Source organism: Prionailurus viverrinus, chromosome F2 (assembly GCF_022837055.1).
Source record: "Prionailurus viverrinus isolate Anna chromosome F2, UM_Priviv_1.0, whole genome shotgun sequence".
Classification (NCBI taxonomy): Eukaryota; Metazoa; Chordata; class Mammalia; order Carnivora; family Felidae; genus Prionailurus; species Prionailurus viverrinus.
Window position 1 is genome coordinate 18,864,815 of NC_062578.1, and position 16,168 is coordinate 18,880,982.

General features: G+C 37.1%; 1 pseudogene; it reads left to right on the plus strand.

Moving 5' to 3' along the window:
- The first annotated feature begins 317 nt into the window (after positions 1–317).
- On the plus strand, positions 318–1,745 carry LOC125156178 (THUMP domain-containing protein 3-like; annotated as a pseudogene).
- Positions 1,746–16,168: the final 14,423 nt, after the last annotated feature.

Here is a 16,168-nt window from a genome sequence, read left to right on the forward strand (position 1 = left end):
TCTACAAGTTATCTTAAAATGCATAAAAGCATGCAATGTATCAATGTAGGAATAAATATGCAAAAAGCAGGTATAGTAAAATGTTGACACTAGAATCTGGATGATGGGTATATTGGCATTCACTCTAAAATTCTTTCAATTTTTGTATGTGTTTCAACATTTTGCTAATAAATTTCTTGAAAAAAGTCCTATACCCAAAATCTTGAGAGAGAAGAGAAAACATAGCATTGGGGTATGCCTGTGGGGTGCTGGAGCTGGAAGGGTCTGTTCTGGCGGTCAAGACGATGTTATAGATACATCTTAGAAGAACTGCCAACATGTCCGAAGTTCAAGAAACCACTAACCGCTTCTTGGAGGTGAACCTTCATGAAAGAAACTGGCCTCAGAAGTGAGTCTAAGCATCTCCAAGTCACTAGTGGAGCCACTGAACCTACTGGTTTTGAACAAATGGCAGCAGATGAAATGAGAGAGAAACTGAGCTCATCGTACAAACTCTGCAGAAATGAAGTGAGGTATATTCTGACATTTCAGTGAAAGTCTGGCTCAGGCTTATTGTCTGAGATCAGTTGATCACTTATTTGTGGTTGTGCATGAGTTTGAAGATTACCAGTTCAAAGAAACAAAAGAAGAAGTGTTAAAGGATTTTGAAGAATTGGCTGGAAGCTCCCATGCTCAGACCCTTTAAAAATATGGAAAATTAACACCAGTTTCCAGGAAAAAAATACATAAAAAGATAAATCAGAATTCAAGTAAAGGTAAGATTGATAATGGATGAGGAGACAAAACAGATGACAAAGATGTTAAAAGAATTCGAGAACACTAGCTTAGATTCACATACCTTAGACTATTATGAAAATTCAGCTATCAAAAAGATACCAACATTAGTAGGTAATGGCTTGGCATCTTGCAAAGATAAGACTGATGAAAGCTCAGAAGGAGAAACTGATCCTCAAGTGTTAAAGTTTAGAGTCATATGCAATAGGGCAGGAGAGAAACACTGCTGTACCTCAAATCAGGCTGCAAGAAATTCTAGGTGTGCTGTTCAGGATTAATTGAAGTAGAAAGCTGACATGACCAACTTTGAGGTGGAGATTCTTGAATATCCATGATAACCAAATCTTTGTAGGCATTGCATTCACAGAAGAGAGTGTCCACCAAAGAAACAGCTCACATTTTGGAGCTACAATTCAGATCTACTCTCACCTATGGGATGCTCAGTCTCTGTGTCCTCAACCTACTCATTTAATAGTTGAAGGGATGTATGGAACAGAGGCAATACCAATAGAGGGGGCTACAGAATGGTTTAATGGTTATATTGCCGGTGATAACAATACATTGGCTGTGAATAGGGCCGCCAATAATATCTCTTCTTTATTGACCAAGAGCTGTTCAATGGGATATCTGGAATTCCTCCCTGAGAACTGGCTCTGTGGATATTATTGTAACAGATATGCCATTTGGAAAAAGGATAGCCTCCAAGAAGAGAAACTGATCTTTATCCAGCTTGCCTCCAGAGATAAGCTGTATCTGTAGACCTGAGACAGGCAGGGCTGTACTACTTACTCAGGACAAGAAATGCTCTCTACCAGGGCATTATCTCTGAAGTGACATATGTGGCAGAAGCACATACTGTCTGGGTGAGCATAGAGGGTCTTCATGCAGTAGTTTATGTTCTGAAACATCTATCTCAAGCTGTTGATTATCCTTCAGGAGAAGATAGAGAAAGAGGAATTGTCTGGCAATGAAAAGAAGGAGGATGTTTAACAGTATTTGTACTTCCCAACACTGGAAATGTCAGCATCGAGAACTTAGACTGAGAGAAAAATAGTATTAACAAAAGTGCAGTTTGTGCTATTTAAACCGGCCTAAGGCTCTTCACCCTGGTTAGCAGAAGATGTGAATGGAATGTGATGGAATTGAACAAAAGCATATGAAGGAGCAGAGCTTTTCTTTGGATCTGTTCTGAAGAGGGAGCTGGGTGTTTAGTACTTTCCTTAAAATGCTTCAAAAATGCCCATAGAAAAGCCTACTAAAATGCTCTGGGATTTGGGTTTAGAACAATTTATTTTCAGGTTTTACAGCAGTTGCTGTTTTCCATTGGCCAGGTAGAAAGCTACCCTGGCCTAAAGGAAAGGGAGAGAATATAATGAGAGCATCTGAGGCCATAGCTCATTCCTTGTGTAGCTTGACTATTTTGTTGCTCAAGTTTTCATTACCTCAACCTTAAAACACAAAGTCCATGACAAGGTGAAATCTCACAAGATCTATGGGAAAGTTTGCCATCTGCCTTGTAAATTAAAATAGGCATCTGTTATTCAGATTAATACAGAGAACTAAAATAGAGGACTGGATTCATCAAAGAAATTGCACACTTTACTGTCAGTATAGGACATTTCCATTTTTAAATAATAGCAAATGTACTGATAGATGAAGTATGGGACCAATAAGCCAGATTAAAAGAAAATTTATTTTCTTTCAGTAAAAGAAGAGAGAGAAAACAGAATTAAAAAATTAAAGACAAGATGCTATAAACAATGAGTATTCAGATAGCAAAAATCTCTTAAATAGTAGATCCTATCTCCTAAATACAGACAAAATTAACAGGAGGATGGGAAGGATGGGAAGCGATCTCTCCCAAAGACTCCCCCAAAATCTACCCCAAAGTTGGAAAACTAGAACAAAGATAAGAAAATTATAGAATTAGGCAACATTAACTCAGTGGTATTTCAGGCAGTGAGAATTGAAAACATGTGACAAAGGAAATTATCAAAGGAGGAGGACGAGGAAACGTGGGGGGAGAAGGTGAGGGAGGAGGAGATGACAGAAGAAAATTTCCAATAACAGGTTGAAAAGAATGTGCTTTCCTCAACCGAAAGACTAAGTGCCTAGCACAGTTACTAAGAGAAAAATAAGTTACCACTACCAAGAAATTTCAGAATATTAGGAATAAAGATATGATTTGGAAAACGTCTAAGCATAGTTCAGGGGAGGGGCTGGGGTATGGGATGGGATGAGGAGGGGATCAGAAGAAGTTGTCACAAGCCTGGGGACCACAATGGAATTTGACTCTCAACTGCAATGCTGTTGTCAGGAAATGATGGAATTGTGCCTTCCAAATTCTGAGAGAATTATTTCCAATCTAGGATTTTATGGTCAATAGTCAAGTGGTGAGATTAGAATAAAATATTTTAAAAGATGCAACATATTGACCTTCGTGCACCCTTTCTCAGGAACCTACTGGGTGTTCAAGTAAATTGAATTTGTAGACCAAGAAAGAAAAGCTATGGAGTTTGGGGAACAGAAAAACCTAACTAGAGAGCCAGGTGAAGTAAATTCCTAACATGATGGTACAGGGAAATCCTAGAACCGCGGCAGGGAAGCAGGACCAGAGAGCACACTTGCCCAGTTAGAAAAATAACATCCCGGGATTCTGGAAAGATTGTTCTAAGAAACAAAAGAGCCACATTTACCTATTGTTTATGAACATATTCTGGGGAGCTTTATTCACACTAATGGGAGGGAGTTTAGGCATGAATCAGTGGAAGCTACGTAAGAAATGAATTAAGCAAAGAGGAGACATTGATTGAAGTCAGGGAAATAAAGTTACACAAGGAAATGCTTCCTTCATTAATGAGTACATGGTCCAGCTGTGATTATTATATGACAATATTAGTGTCAAATTGAATATGAACCTAACATGGTACAGAACCACATTAGATAAAGAGAGAAAGGGTGTATTAGGAAACTAAATCCTCATCTTTCATAGTATGAAGTCAATAGATATTAGTATTGAAAGAGTCACACATTAGTATATGTGGCACAAATTAGGAATATAATGGTAAATGCCAGAAGAAAATGTATTTCATATCTTTCCTCTGGAAAGCACAGATCAGGGGTGAAAAAGGGAGCAGAAGACAATTTTTTTCCACTAAACTCTAAAGTCTTTTTTCCATAAACTCTAAAGTGACTTGACATTTTAGTAAATAAATAATAAAATAAAATTTATTATGCAGTGATATGGAATTATATCATTCAGATGACTCTGTTTTTTGAAAAAATGTATTCCTCTAGGTCAAAATATATACGTACAGGACTACTGTATTTCAAGGCCCTTCCCCCCCACCTTTATTGAGTTGGCAGATACAATTATATTTAAAGTGTACATTGGGATGATTGATATATGCATACATTTGAAAGGATTTCTCCCATCCATTTAATTAACCAGAACATTATTTTATCTTAACAATTAAAAATAATTAAAATTCTTTTACCTTAGAAATCAACTGTCTGTTAACCTTACATCTCTTTCTGAATCATGAATGATATGTAGTAGGAAAACCATTGAATTAGTAATTGATGTGTCCATCATATAGATTAAACCTGTTTTGGTAAGAGATTTTTTTTCCTCTTCATGCTTGAAATAAAGTAATACTCCTCCACTCCCCTGTAAAACTATAAGTGAGGTTTAAAAGTTTAGTGAAGTAGGAGCACCTGGGAGGCTCAGTCTGTTAAGCATCTGACTTCCGCTCGGATCATGATCTCATGGTTCCTGGGTTCAAGCTCCGCGTCAGGCCCTGCACTGACAGCTCAGAGCCTAGAGCCTGCTTCAGATTCTGTGTCTCCTTGTCTCTCTGCCCCTTCCCCCTGCTTATGTGTATGCTCTCCCTCTCTCTCAAAAATAAATAAATAAACATTTAAAATAAATAAATAAAAGTTTAGTCAAGTAAAATGTGGGATTGCAAACAATATCGCAAACAAACTTTTCCAGTCAGTCTTTGAGTTATGGTGTGAAAAAAGGAAACAATGTCTTTTATTAACTATGTATTATTACTAGCAGAATACACAGCTTTCTGGGCATGATAAAGCCCATAGTGGTCATAAGGTAATCACCTCCCATCACTGCCCTCCAGAAGAGAAGTGAATTTGGGCCTGCCTTGTGGAGAATGGACACTGCAGAGAACAGAAGCTAACTGGTTGTCATGTTATATTCAAATCCATGTTATTGTGGGATGTTCTTCCAGGTTTGTTGTATGGGCTATATGGTGAGGCTTAATCAGTTTATGTCAATTTAATATGACGTGTATTTTGTATTTGCTTAGTACAAAATATTATGATGTGTGTATGGCATGAAAGAACGTATGACAACACCCGACATAATAGTGGAATAGATAGTGTCACATGGATTTTTTCTTAAGGTTTCATTCTAGTGTGGGGTCAGATCCCTGAGGCACAGTTTCTCAGAGCTGGAACACCCTCAGACATGCAAATTGTCTAGACTAAGAGACAGCTTTTTGCAGTATTTTGCTCAGATTGCCTCTTTGAACCTAATCAAGCTGAGGGGCCTGTGAGCTGAGCAGGCAGGAAGTTGTGTGGCTGAAGCAGGGAGGGCTTGAGGAGTCATGGGAGAGGGAAAGTCATCCTCCCCCTCCCCCTTCTCCCCCAACCCGCCAGCACTCTGGCCTTGTTCCAGGTTAGGAAGAAGAATGTATCTGCATTTCTTTTCTCCTTCTTCATGTTTATTTTCTTCTCCATCTTGTCAGCTCTTAACATCCTTGCTCACAGCCCATGTAAATGCTTGGTTAGGCAGGTAATTTTTTTCCTGTGCCTGGGGCACAATGGACAATGACAATTTTGCTTGTATTCTGGGGCACAGAGATTCTTTTTTTTTTTAATGATTATTTATTTATTTTGAGAGAGAGAGGAAGAGAGAATGTATGAGTGGGGGAGGAGCAGAGAGAGAGAAGGAGAGAGAGAGAATCCCAAGCAAGCTCCCCACTGTCAGCTCTGGGGCATAGCGAGTCTTTTAGGTAAAACCCATTTAGTACTAGAATCATTTTTAAACTTAAAAGAAGAGCTATGATGTTGGCATCATCAGATGGTCCTGCTGGGGACTGAAAGAAAAAAATCATTATTTAAATATTCATGGGTAATACAAAAAGAATTTCTAATATTTATTACCCCATTTTTTATTTGTCACATGATTACATAATACATGCTGTGTGTCAGATACAGTTCTAAGCATTTTTATAAATATTAACTCATTGGATCATTATACCAACTCTACAGAGTAGGTTCACTTTACAGATGAAGAAACCGAGGCCCAGAAAGATGAAATAAATTTCCCAAGGTCACAAAGCTAGTGAGCAACAGAGTTGGGAATCAAACCCAGGTAATCTGTAGAGTCCCTACCGTTTATTGTTATTCTGTGCTGCAGTGTGGTGACTACTGAATACATGTGAAGAGAGTTGAATTGCTCATCATAGTTGCTAACTTGATTTCACTTATTTTATTTATGATGTCCAACATCTGGGAAATTTGAAGTTTAAAGATTGCTCAGGTGCTCAAAATGTTGTCAGGCATATAAGGGTCTGGCAGTACAGATAACCTGAAAACCCTCCAGCTACAAACACCAGGAATTGCTCAATAAATTATAACTAACATCCTTATAAATGCATGGCTGAACTGCTAAGAAAGGCAGGGAAATTGCCTTGGGCCAGAAATGAAGAAGGAACTGAAAATCAGGACAGTGAACTGCAGAGTTAACATTGTGTCTGCCATGGGGTATTTATCACATTTGATCATATAGGGGCTTGAATTTAATACCAGTACAAGGAGAGAGAGTTGGGGCTGAGAGCCCCATCTTTATGGTGCTACTCCTTCAGTATGAGTGAGGATTCAGGCAAAGGGAACTCTCAAAAGTTGTGGGAAGAATTATAAATTTATACAACCACTTTAGAGAGCAATGTGACAATGTCCCGTGTATTTGAATATGTGCATCTTTATGACCAAGGCAATTCCTTTGCTAGGTTTATATGCTGGAGAAACTCTAGACCATGGGAAAAATCAGACATGGATGAGAATTTTATTGCAATGTTGTTTGCATTAGTAAAAACTTGGAACAGGAGAGTGGATAAATGAATTGTGCTATATTCGTTTAATGGAATGCACAGAGCAGTGAAAATCAATGTACTGTAGACATGTATCATCAGGGATAATTCTCAAAAGCTTCACTTTTGTAAAAAAGAAAGACAAATTGCAGAATATTTGTTGGCTTTAAACCTAAGAGCTGAAATGCAGAGAGTGAGAAAGGATAAAAAATAAATTGTCATTTTTAACCTCAAGTCGGAGACCAAAAAGGACTTCTCTTAAAAATGAAAGTCACGCCAGCATTGCAGATGTCATTGGCTTCCATTTGGCCCAGTATCTACCTTGCAGACCAGACCTTCCAAACAGGGCCTACAGCATGACAAGAAAGATAAAGTGGTGGCTTTACCAAATAGGAAATATTTTCATATTCTCATTTATTTCACCAAAACTCAAATCAACTCAATATATCTGTAACTCTGCTTTCTCTCCACATCACATCTTTGCCTCTTTCTGGCCTCACCAAGTGTCTCTCATTTCCTGAATCCACACAGAGATGCACATGATCTCAAATGTGGGCAAAGTCATGTAATTTCCTTCTGCTTTTAAACTTGCATTTTTAGGGGCACTTGGGTGGCTCAGTCGGTTGAGCGTCTGACTTCGGCTCGGGTCATGATCTTGCGGTTTATGAGTTCGAGCCCCACGTCGGGCTCTGTGCTGACAGCTCAGAGCCTGGAGCCTATTTCAGATTCTGTGTCTCCCTCTCTCTCTGCCCCTCCCCCGCTCATGCTCTGTCTCTCTCTCTGTCAAAAATAAACAAACATAAAACATTTTTTTTAACTTGCATCTTTAGCCCATCATGCTATTCACCAAATAAAGGCAACCTTTTTAGAATCTGTTTACAACTGTGTGTCTGTTTTATAGCAATATTTTTCTCTGTCACAAACAATTAAGAAAACAAAAACACAACAGGAGTTCAAGAGGACCTTAGAACCAACAAAATTTAACAATTATTGTTATTCCTTAAAATAACATCTTTATTGAGATATAATTCACGCAGCAAACAATTCACCTGTCTAAAGTGTACAGTTGAATGGTTTTTAGTATAATCACAGCATTGTACAACCATCAGCACAATAAGTTTTAGAACATTTTCATCCCCCTATGATAAAGCCCACATCCACTCTCTTTCTGCCGTCTACTTTCCCCTCCTCAACCCTCCCTCCCCCTGCCCCTCCCTCACTGCCTCCTGTTTTCTCTAAGCCCTAAGAAACCACGAATCTACTTTTTGTTTGTATGGATTTGCCTATTTTGGATACTTCATATCAGTAGAAGCATACAATATGTGGTGTTTTGTGACTGATTTCTTTCACTTAGGGCAAATGTTTTCAAAGTTCATCCATGCAGTAGCACATATCAGTATTACATTCACTTTTATCACCAAATCATATTATAGTGTATGGGCATATCACTTTTTATTTAGTCTTTTATCAGGTAATGAATATTTGAGCATTTGGATAATTTCAGCTTTTTGGCTATTATGAGTATTGCTGCTATGAACATTCTTGTGTAAGTTTTTGCGTGGTCATGTGTTTTCATTTCTCATGAGTATACATCTAAAAGTGAAATTGCTGGGTAGTGTAATTCAATATTTAACCCTTTAAGGAACTAACTGCCAGACTTTTGTAAATTGGCAGCACCCTTTTCCATGCACACGAGCAGTGTACGAGGATTCCAATTTTTCGACATCTTGGCCAACACTTGCTATTATCTATTTTTGTGATTTTAGTATAGCCATGCGCATGGGTGTAAGTGATACCTCCTTGTGGTTTTGATCTGTAATTCCTAAATAGATAATGATGTTAGTCACCTCTTCATTGTTTATTTGCTATTTGTATATCTTCTTTGGAGAAATGTCTGTCCAGCTCCTTTAATCATTTTTTTTTAACTGGGCTATTTGTCATTTTTTATTACTGAGTTGTAAGAGTTCTTGATACACGTCCTTCATCAGCTATATGACTTGAAAATATTTTCTCCCTTTCTGTGGGTTGTCTTCTAAATTTCTAGTAATAGTTATTTTTATGGTTTTAGATCTTACATTTAAGTGTTTGATCCATTTTGAGTTAATTTTTGTGTGTGGTGTGGTAGGAGTCCAACTTCATTCTTTTGCATGTGCTATCTGTACCAACACCATTTGATGAAAATGCTGTTCTTTCCTTTTTGAATTCTCTTGACACTCTTGTCCAAAATCAATTCACCATAAATGTGAGGCTTTGTTTCTGGACTCTCAAGTTTGTTCCATTGATATATATATATATATATATATATATATATATATATACACACACACACATATATATATATACACACACACGTATACATATATATATATATATACACACACATATATATACACACACATATACATATACATCATATACATATATATATATATATATATATATATATATATGTATATATTTGTCCTAATGCTAGTATGGCACCATTTTTATTATTGCAGAGCTTTGTGGTAAGTTTTGAATTCAGAAAGTATGCAAAATTCCAACTTTGCTCTTTTTCTTCAAGATTATCTTTTGTTATTCTGGTTCCTTTGCATTTCCATATAGATTTTAGGATCAGCATGCCAATTTTTGCAAAGAAGGCGGTTGGAATTCTGCTGAATCTGTAGATCCAATTGGGGAGTATTACTATTTTAACAATGCTGTCTTCCAACCTATGAACACAAGATACCTTTCACTTTATTTAGGTCTTCTTAATTTCTCTAAACAATGTTTTATAGTTTTCAGAATATTAGTTTTATGCTTTTATTAAATATATTTATGTGCTTTATTCTTTTTTTATGCTAATAAATACAATTGTTGTGTTCATTCCCTTTTTGAGTTGTTCATTGAAAATTTATTGAAATAGAATTGGTTTTTGTATTTTGAGTTTCAGTCTTACAACCTAGCTAATAAATTCATTTCTTAGTTTCAATAGTTTTTTTTTTTAAGTGGATTCCTTAGGATTCTATATGTCTAAGATCTGTCATCTACAAATATAGTTTTACTCCTTTTCTAATTAGGATAACTTTTATTTCAATTTCTTGCCTAATTGTGCTGACTAGAACTTCCAATACAATGCTGAACAGAAGTGGTAAGATGGTTTTGTTTTTTTTTTTTTTTTAAGGCTGTGTTTCTCTCTGATTTTTTTTTCTTATGATTAGTGGTAAAGTACTAAAATCAAAGAGCTTGTGTCTTTTTCTTACAAGCAGTAAGGAAGGAGTGAATTGGAGGAAATCAAACACTGTCCTATAGCTATTGACTGAGAACAACTAAAAGGGAGATAAAGCAGGGGTGACCATTAACAATATGAAAGGAAGAGAGCAATGGGCTCTCATGCCTCTTACAGGAACCAAAAAGAGTATGGAAGACTGGTCTGGGCCTGAAACATGGTCTTGGGTATTAACAGATGAAAGCTTGTGGAGGTTTCTTATCAAAGTATACACATTATTCTTTTTATTTTTGTTGATTTATTTTTTTAATGTTTATTTATTTTTGAGAGAGAGAAAGTGTCCACAGTGGGGGGTAGGGGCAGGGAGATAGGGGGACAGAGGAACATAAGCAGTCTCTGTGCTAACAGCAGACAGCCCGATGCGGGGCTCGAGCTCACGTACCTGGGAGATCATGACCTGAGCCAAAATCTGACACTTAACCAACTAGGCCACCCAGGCATCCCAATGCTTATTCTTTTCAGAATATGTATCAACATATGTAGGATTATCACAGAATCAAGAGTGCTTTAAAATAATTGGATCTTAAAATTTTGGCTGGAGGAAAAATTTCATTTAAGAAAAACCCTAAACTTCTGTCAGTTGTTTTTGTATACTTCATGTACAACAAAAACCAAATCCATCGATATCGGGTATAAAATGACCTACGTACTTCTTACCTATGACAAGGGAATAGGATATATTGTCTTAAACTAGGCCCAGGCAGCTTATGTGATGTGAATTTTTCTTTGAGTTTGGTATATATGTCATTTAATAAAAATTTAATAAATATATGTCATTTAATATATTACACTGTCAACAACAACTTTCAAGTTAGGGCTTGTTTTTTTCTTCTGCATTCCTTCCCTTTCTGTTTTTAATATTGATATTTGAAATCTATTTAAATATTAAATTCTGACTAATAAAAATAGATCATTTAAATCCCTAATTTTTCATAAGTAGCAGAATGGTGAAAGGGGAGCTATTTTAGACTAAAAGGTAAGGTTAATGAGAAAGTCAATTTAGTTTTTTTGGCTAGTCATTGCTTACCTTTAAAATGGGGAAAATGAGGGGCACCTGGGTGGCTCAGTCAGTTAAGCATCCGCCTTGGCTCAGGTCATGATCTGACTGCTGGTTGTTTCGAGCCTCACATCAGGCTCTGTGCTGACAGCTCAGAGCCTGGAGCCTGTTTCAGATTCTGTACCTCCTTCTCTCTCTCTCCCCCTTCCCCACTCACACTCTGTCTCTCTGTCTCTTAAAAAATAAATAAACATTAAAATTTTTTTAAATAAATAAATAAAATGGGGGAAATGAAGAGGAGGAAATAGGGATTATTTCTGAAATATCTTCTAGTATAATCAGCAATAACAATATAGTTAATATTTATTCAGTACTTATTCTTGACAGGTGCTGTGCTAAGTGCTTGACATATTCTCGTGGAGCTTCACAACAACCCTATAGTACAGGTTTATTAGTATTGTTGATGGTATGTCTGAGGCAGACGATGCCTAAAATCTACAAAGTATGTACTAAAACCATGATTCAAATTCTTGGAAGTCTGTTCTATGTTCTTTTATGAGATTGTCAGTCAGATGCGGCCACAGGAGCAGACACATAGAGGCTCAGGAAAACAAAGTTCATTATACTCGCAAGTCCTCAAGACTGGAGGTGTGGCATACCACACAGGGCCCTGTGGGGGTGCCACAGGGTGGTGAGAAGGCAGATAGGAGGAGCAAAGGGAAAGCTGAGGCTAGAACACTTACTGAGAGTTCCAAGGAAAAGTCAAGACGGGACAGGGTAAACAGTTTAGGACTGGCTAGTTTCAATAATTTCCTTGGGGAAATTACAGGGGTGGCCCTTAGTTGCCTGGTAGCTGGCCTTTGGATGGTTAAGGCAGAGGAATATTGCCTCTTGGGAAGGTCTGTGCCAGATTGAGAAGGTCAGGCTCTGGATTGGTTAGTTTGCATATCAAAGGCATGCTCCTGGCTGAGCTCTTTTTTATCTAGAAATGAATGGGCTAGCCCTGAGAGGAGCAGGTCTCCCCAGGCTGAATGTTTTTTTTTTTTTTTAATTCATTTTATTTTATTGTTTTTACATTTGGACATATTTTAAAATTTGGGACAGTAAAGAGAATTTTTTTTTTACATTTATTCATTTTTGAGAGACAGAGACAGAGCACAAGCAGGGGAGGGGCAGAGAGAGAGGGAGACACAGAATCAGAAGCAGACTTCAGGCTCCTAGCTGTCAGCACAGAGCCAGACTCAGGGCTCAAACCCACAAACCATGAGATCATGACCTGAGCTTAAGTCAGGCGCTCAACCGACAGAGCCACCCAGGCGCCCCCAGCCTGAATGGTTTTTAAAATGACAAAATGCCATAATATAAAGAAAATAAAAATGCATAATGCAAAGTCTAACTCCAAGTCCATATTTTTAAACATTCTCCAATACTGCCTCTTTTATTCTAAAAACAGTTCCTGCAAAAAACTGTATTACCATGCTCAATCACATACCTCTCCCAGTTGTTGAAAAATATGAGTTGATCAGTTGCATTACAAGTACATTAAAAGACATTAATGAATATTTTCCAGGTAGAAAGTAAATAGAAAGCTTTGAAAGTAAAAACATTACAAAAATAATAGAGATAATTGAGGCGTTCACAGGTATTCAAAACATTCAACTGCAGTTGAAACTGGTCCCCAGAAATAAAATGCAAGAACACATGCTTTGGAATAAGATAGACTTAGATTTGTATTTTGGATTTTCCATCAACTAATATATGTTATCCAACAGTTATTGGCCTTGGTTTCCTCGTCTGTAAAATGCAGAGTGATAATGACAGGTGATCATGGTCACACAGTTGTCAGTAAGTAGTTGACCCATAGTTTAACTTCAGGTTTGACACCAAAGACAGTTTACCTTTGAGAAATGCACACTCTGAGGGAAACAAAAATGTCAAAGGACACTTAAACTTGTAGATAATACCTCAAATACTGAACAAAGAGACCATTTATCCTGGGGAGAAGATAGGACACATTAGAAAAATTTAGTCTTGCAAATTTCATTTCATAAGGTCCCAGTCCATTACTACCTAATTGTAACTTTTTATTGGAGGGAGATTAACATTTAACATCAGTGAAATGTACAAGCTTGGACATATATCTTCGTTGCCTGTTTGAATTCTGTAATATTCTGTCATTGCTTCATTAAGACTACAAGTTTTTGCTATGATGCCATTTTATTAAAGATAATGACATGAAAAAGAGAAAATGGTTTTCTTTTGAGAATATTTTTGGAGCAAAACAGTACGCGAGTACTCTCAGTATATGATGAGAGTAAGAAATAAGTGTCCCAAGACATATGAAATCTTGGGTTCAGTGGCAATGATTTGATAATAAAATGTGTCTAGGGATATGACTGTCAATGGCAAGCATTTACAGACAAAAGGTTCTTAAAATATATTTTAAAAACAGGTGTAGCAGAAAACATTTGTTATCAAATCTAGTCAATTGGTTTTCACCGACCACTGACAATTGTTTCAGACCTAGGCTGCAAGATGAACAACATGCTTTAAGATTAAAAATAATAATAATAAAAGACAAAAGAAAGAAAGTGGCAAATTGAAGAGGAGAGGCTCAAGAAATATGTAAAGGCAAATCATTGCTGCTATCTTATTGAAACACTATATTTAAGTACCTTATAAACACTTAGAAGAATATTCTGTTGAACAAAATCCATTAGACATTATTATGTATGTAGAAAGGGGAATTGATTATAGATGGCCGACAACCTGGTTATTAGATATGCTTCATGGTTACCTAATGAATTACCAGCATTTTATTCTTTCTTTTTAAAATTCATTTTTTTCTTTCAATTATTCATCTATTCATTCATTCATTCATTCATTTAATTTTTGGTTTCCTAATACTTCCAAGCAAAATTAGTAAGTTTAGCTGTTGTTCCCCATGAACTCATCATAAATCTTAGTGTTAGATATCTAGTAAGTCAGTGTGATTCTTTGTGGAAGCTTAGCATATCCTTAGACATCACAAAATTCTGTCTGAGGACCAAAACTATCCAAAGATTGGAGGGTGGGTGTTGTCCAGAGGAAATGGACCAACATTTGCTTTGGAAGGAGAGAACTTGATGACTACTGTTGGGCATTATAGTATCCACAGTGTTTTTGTAGAAAACTGCCATCCCACCTTTTTTTTTTTTTTAATTTAAATTCACTCTAGGTAATGGTGATTCTGTAACTGAACCAATGTGAGTTTGTTCCTTGGTGAGTCACAGATACAGTAGGTGTTGTCCCACAAAGTAAACTTTATTTGCAGCCAATGAAGAGATCTCAGGGGATAACTTCCACAGCCTGACTCCTTGGGCAAGGGGGATTCAATTCTTTTTGTTTAGGATTAGGGTGAATATTGAGGAAGGGGGCCTTATCATCCTATGTAGAGGCAGACATAGGCCATGCATATGTCTTAAGGAAACATGCCTATACATGCATTTTATGTTATGTAAGTGACACTGTGCTCCCCTTTGGGCAGATATTTTAGTATTATAATGAGGCAAAGGTTGTTGTTGGTCATTCTAGAGGTCACTTCATGGTCCATCTGAGCAGGTACAAGTCAGGGGTTACATTCAAACGGGTCTGGGTAGTCTGGGCTGGCCGGAGATCTTGTCAGGGCAGTCATTATGAGTTGAAGGCTGATTTGGGTTTTCATTTGCCTAAGTTAAGAGATACGCTGGAAAGAAAACCTGAAGGCAAAATGAGGGACAACGGTTGGAGAGTATAAACAGGTAGGCAGTAAAAGCCAGGTCAGTTCCACTAATTCTGCTAAAATGTACTTTTAACCTTTAGTGCTGGGGTTGTTGAGATATGCTGCATGACTGAGCATTGGCTGGCATTTACAGAGATGCATGTTTGAGAAATAGGTCCCATGTTACTTACTCCTTGATAGCTAGGCTGGAGTCGTAGCACATCCCGCCCTAGGCAGAGTGCCTGGTTCCCCAGAGTGCCTAAGCAGAATTGTTTCTCCTTACCAGGTCGTCTTTTGTTTGCTTGGATGCTCATATTTTCTCCTTTTTTCAATGCATTCAGTATCATGCTACAGTATTCTGTAACATTTCTCATCGTTGACGTTTTAGTTTTTTATTCCTAACAAAGACATTCAGTAATTGGGATTAAAAAATCAAGACAGCATCATTTTGGAAATGATAAGCAAAAAGCGTGTCAGAGTTAACAGTTTATTGATGATTAATATGAAAGTTATCTACACAGTTTGATCTGTGTAGATTTCTTCGAGTGATTCATAATATAATTCATATAAACAAGTGATAAAAAGATATTGACAAACAGTACTTTAGATGATAATTGCTTATAAATATGCCACACTCTAAAAATTAAATATTAAAACCCAATATTTAAATGTGGAAATTGAAGACAGAGGAATGTCACTTGAGAAAGCTGGATGGTGAGACTTCACAAGCTGGCAGAAATATTTGAATTCTGATGGTCCAGTAAGTCATTAGTGGAGTCAGAGTCAGTCCCAGTGTGATTGATTCTCACTGTTCAAACTCACAAGAAAGACATATACATACAAGCCAGTTTGTCAGTGTATTAATTTAGTGTGAGGCCAGAAATTTACCACGGTATCTACCCCACCAACCTACCACCTTTCCCATATAAACACACTAGGGAAGTAAAATTCATGGTCAAAATACCTCTTGGTTGAAATGAATTCAAAGCAAAAGGAAGTGGTAAGCCTGGGACATTGGTAGTCAAGGCTTTGGGAGGCAAAATGATGTTTAAGAAGCTACCTTGGCTCCAATATGGACTCTGCTACTTATTAGCTGTTACCTTGTACAAGTTAACTTACCTCTGTGTGCCTCAGTTTCCTTACCAGAAAAAGTGGACCTAATAGTAGTACCTACTTCATGACAATGTTTTGAGAATTAAATGAGTTAGGGCAGTGGATAAAGTGCTTGAAACATACCTGGTATATAGTAGATGCTCTATATGTGCTCATCATTTGCA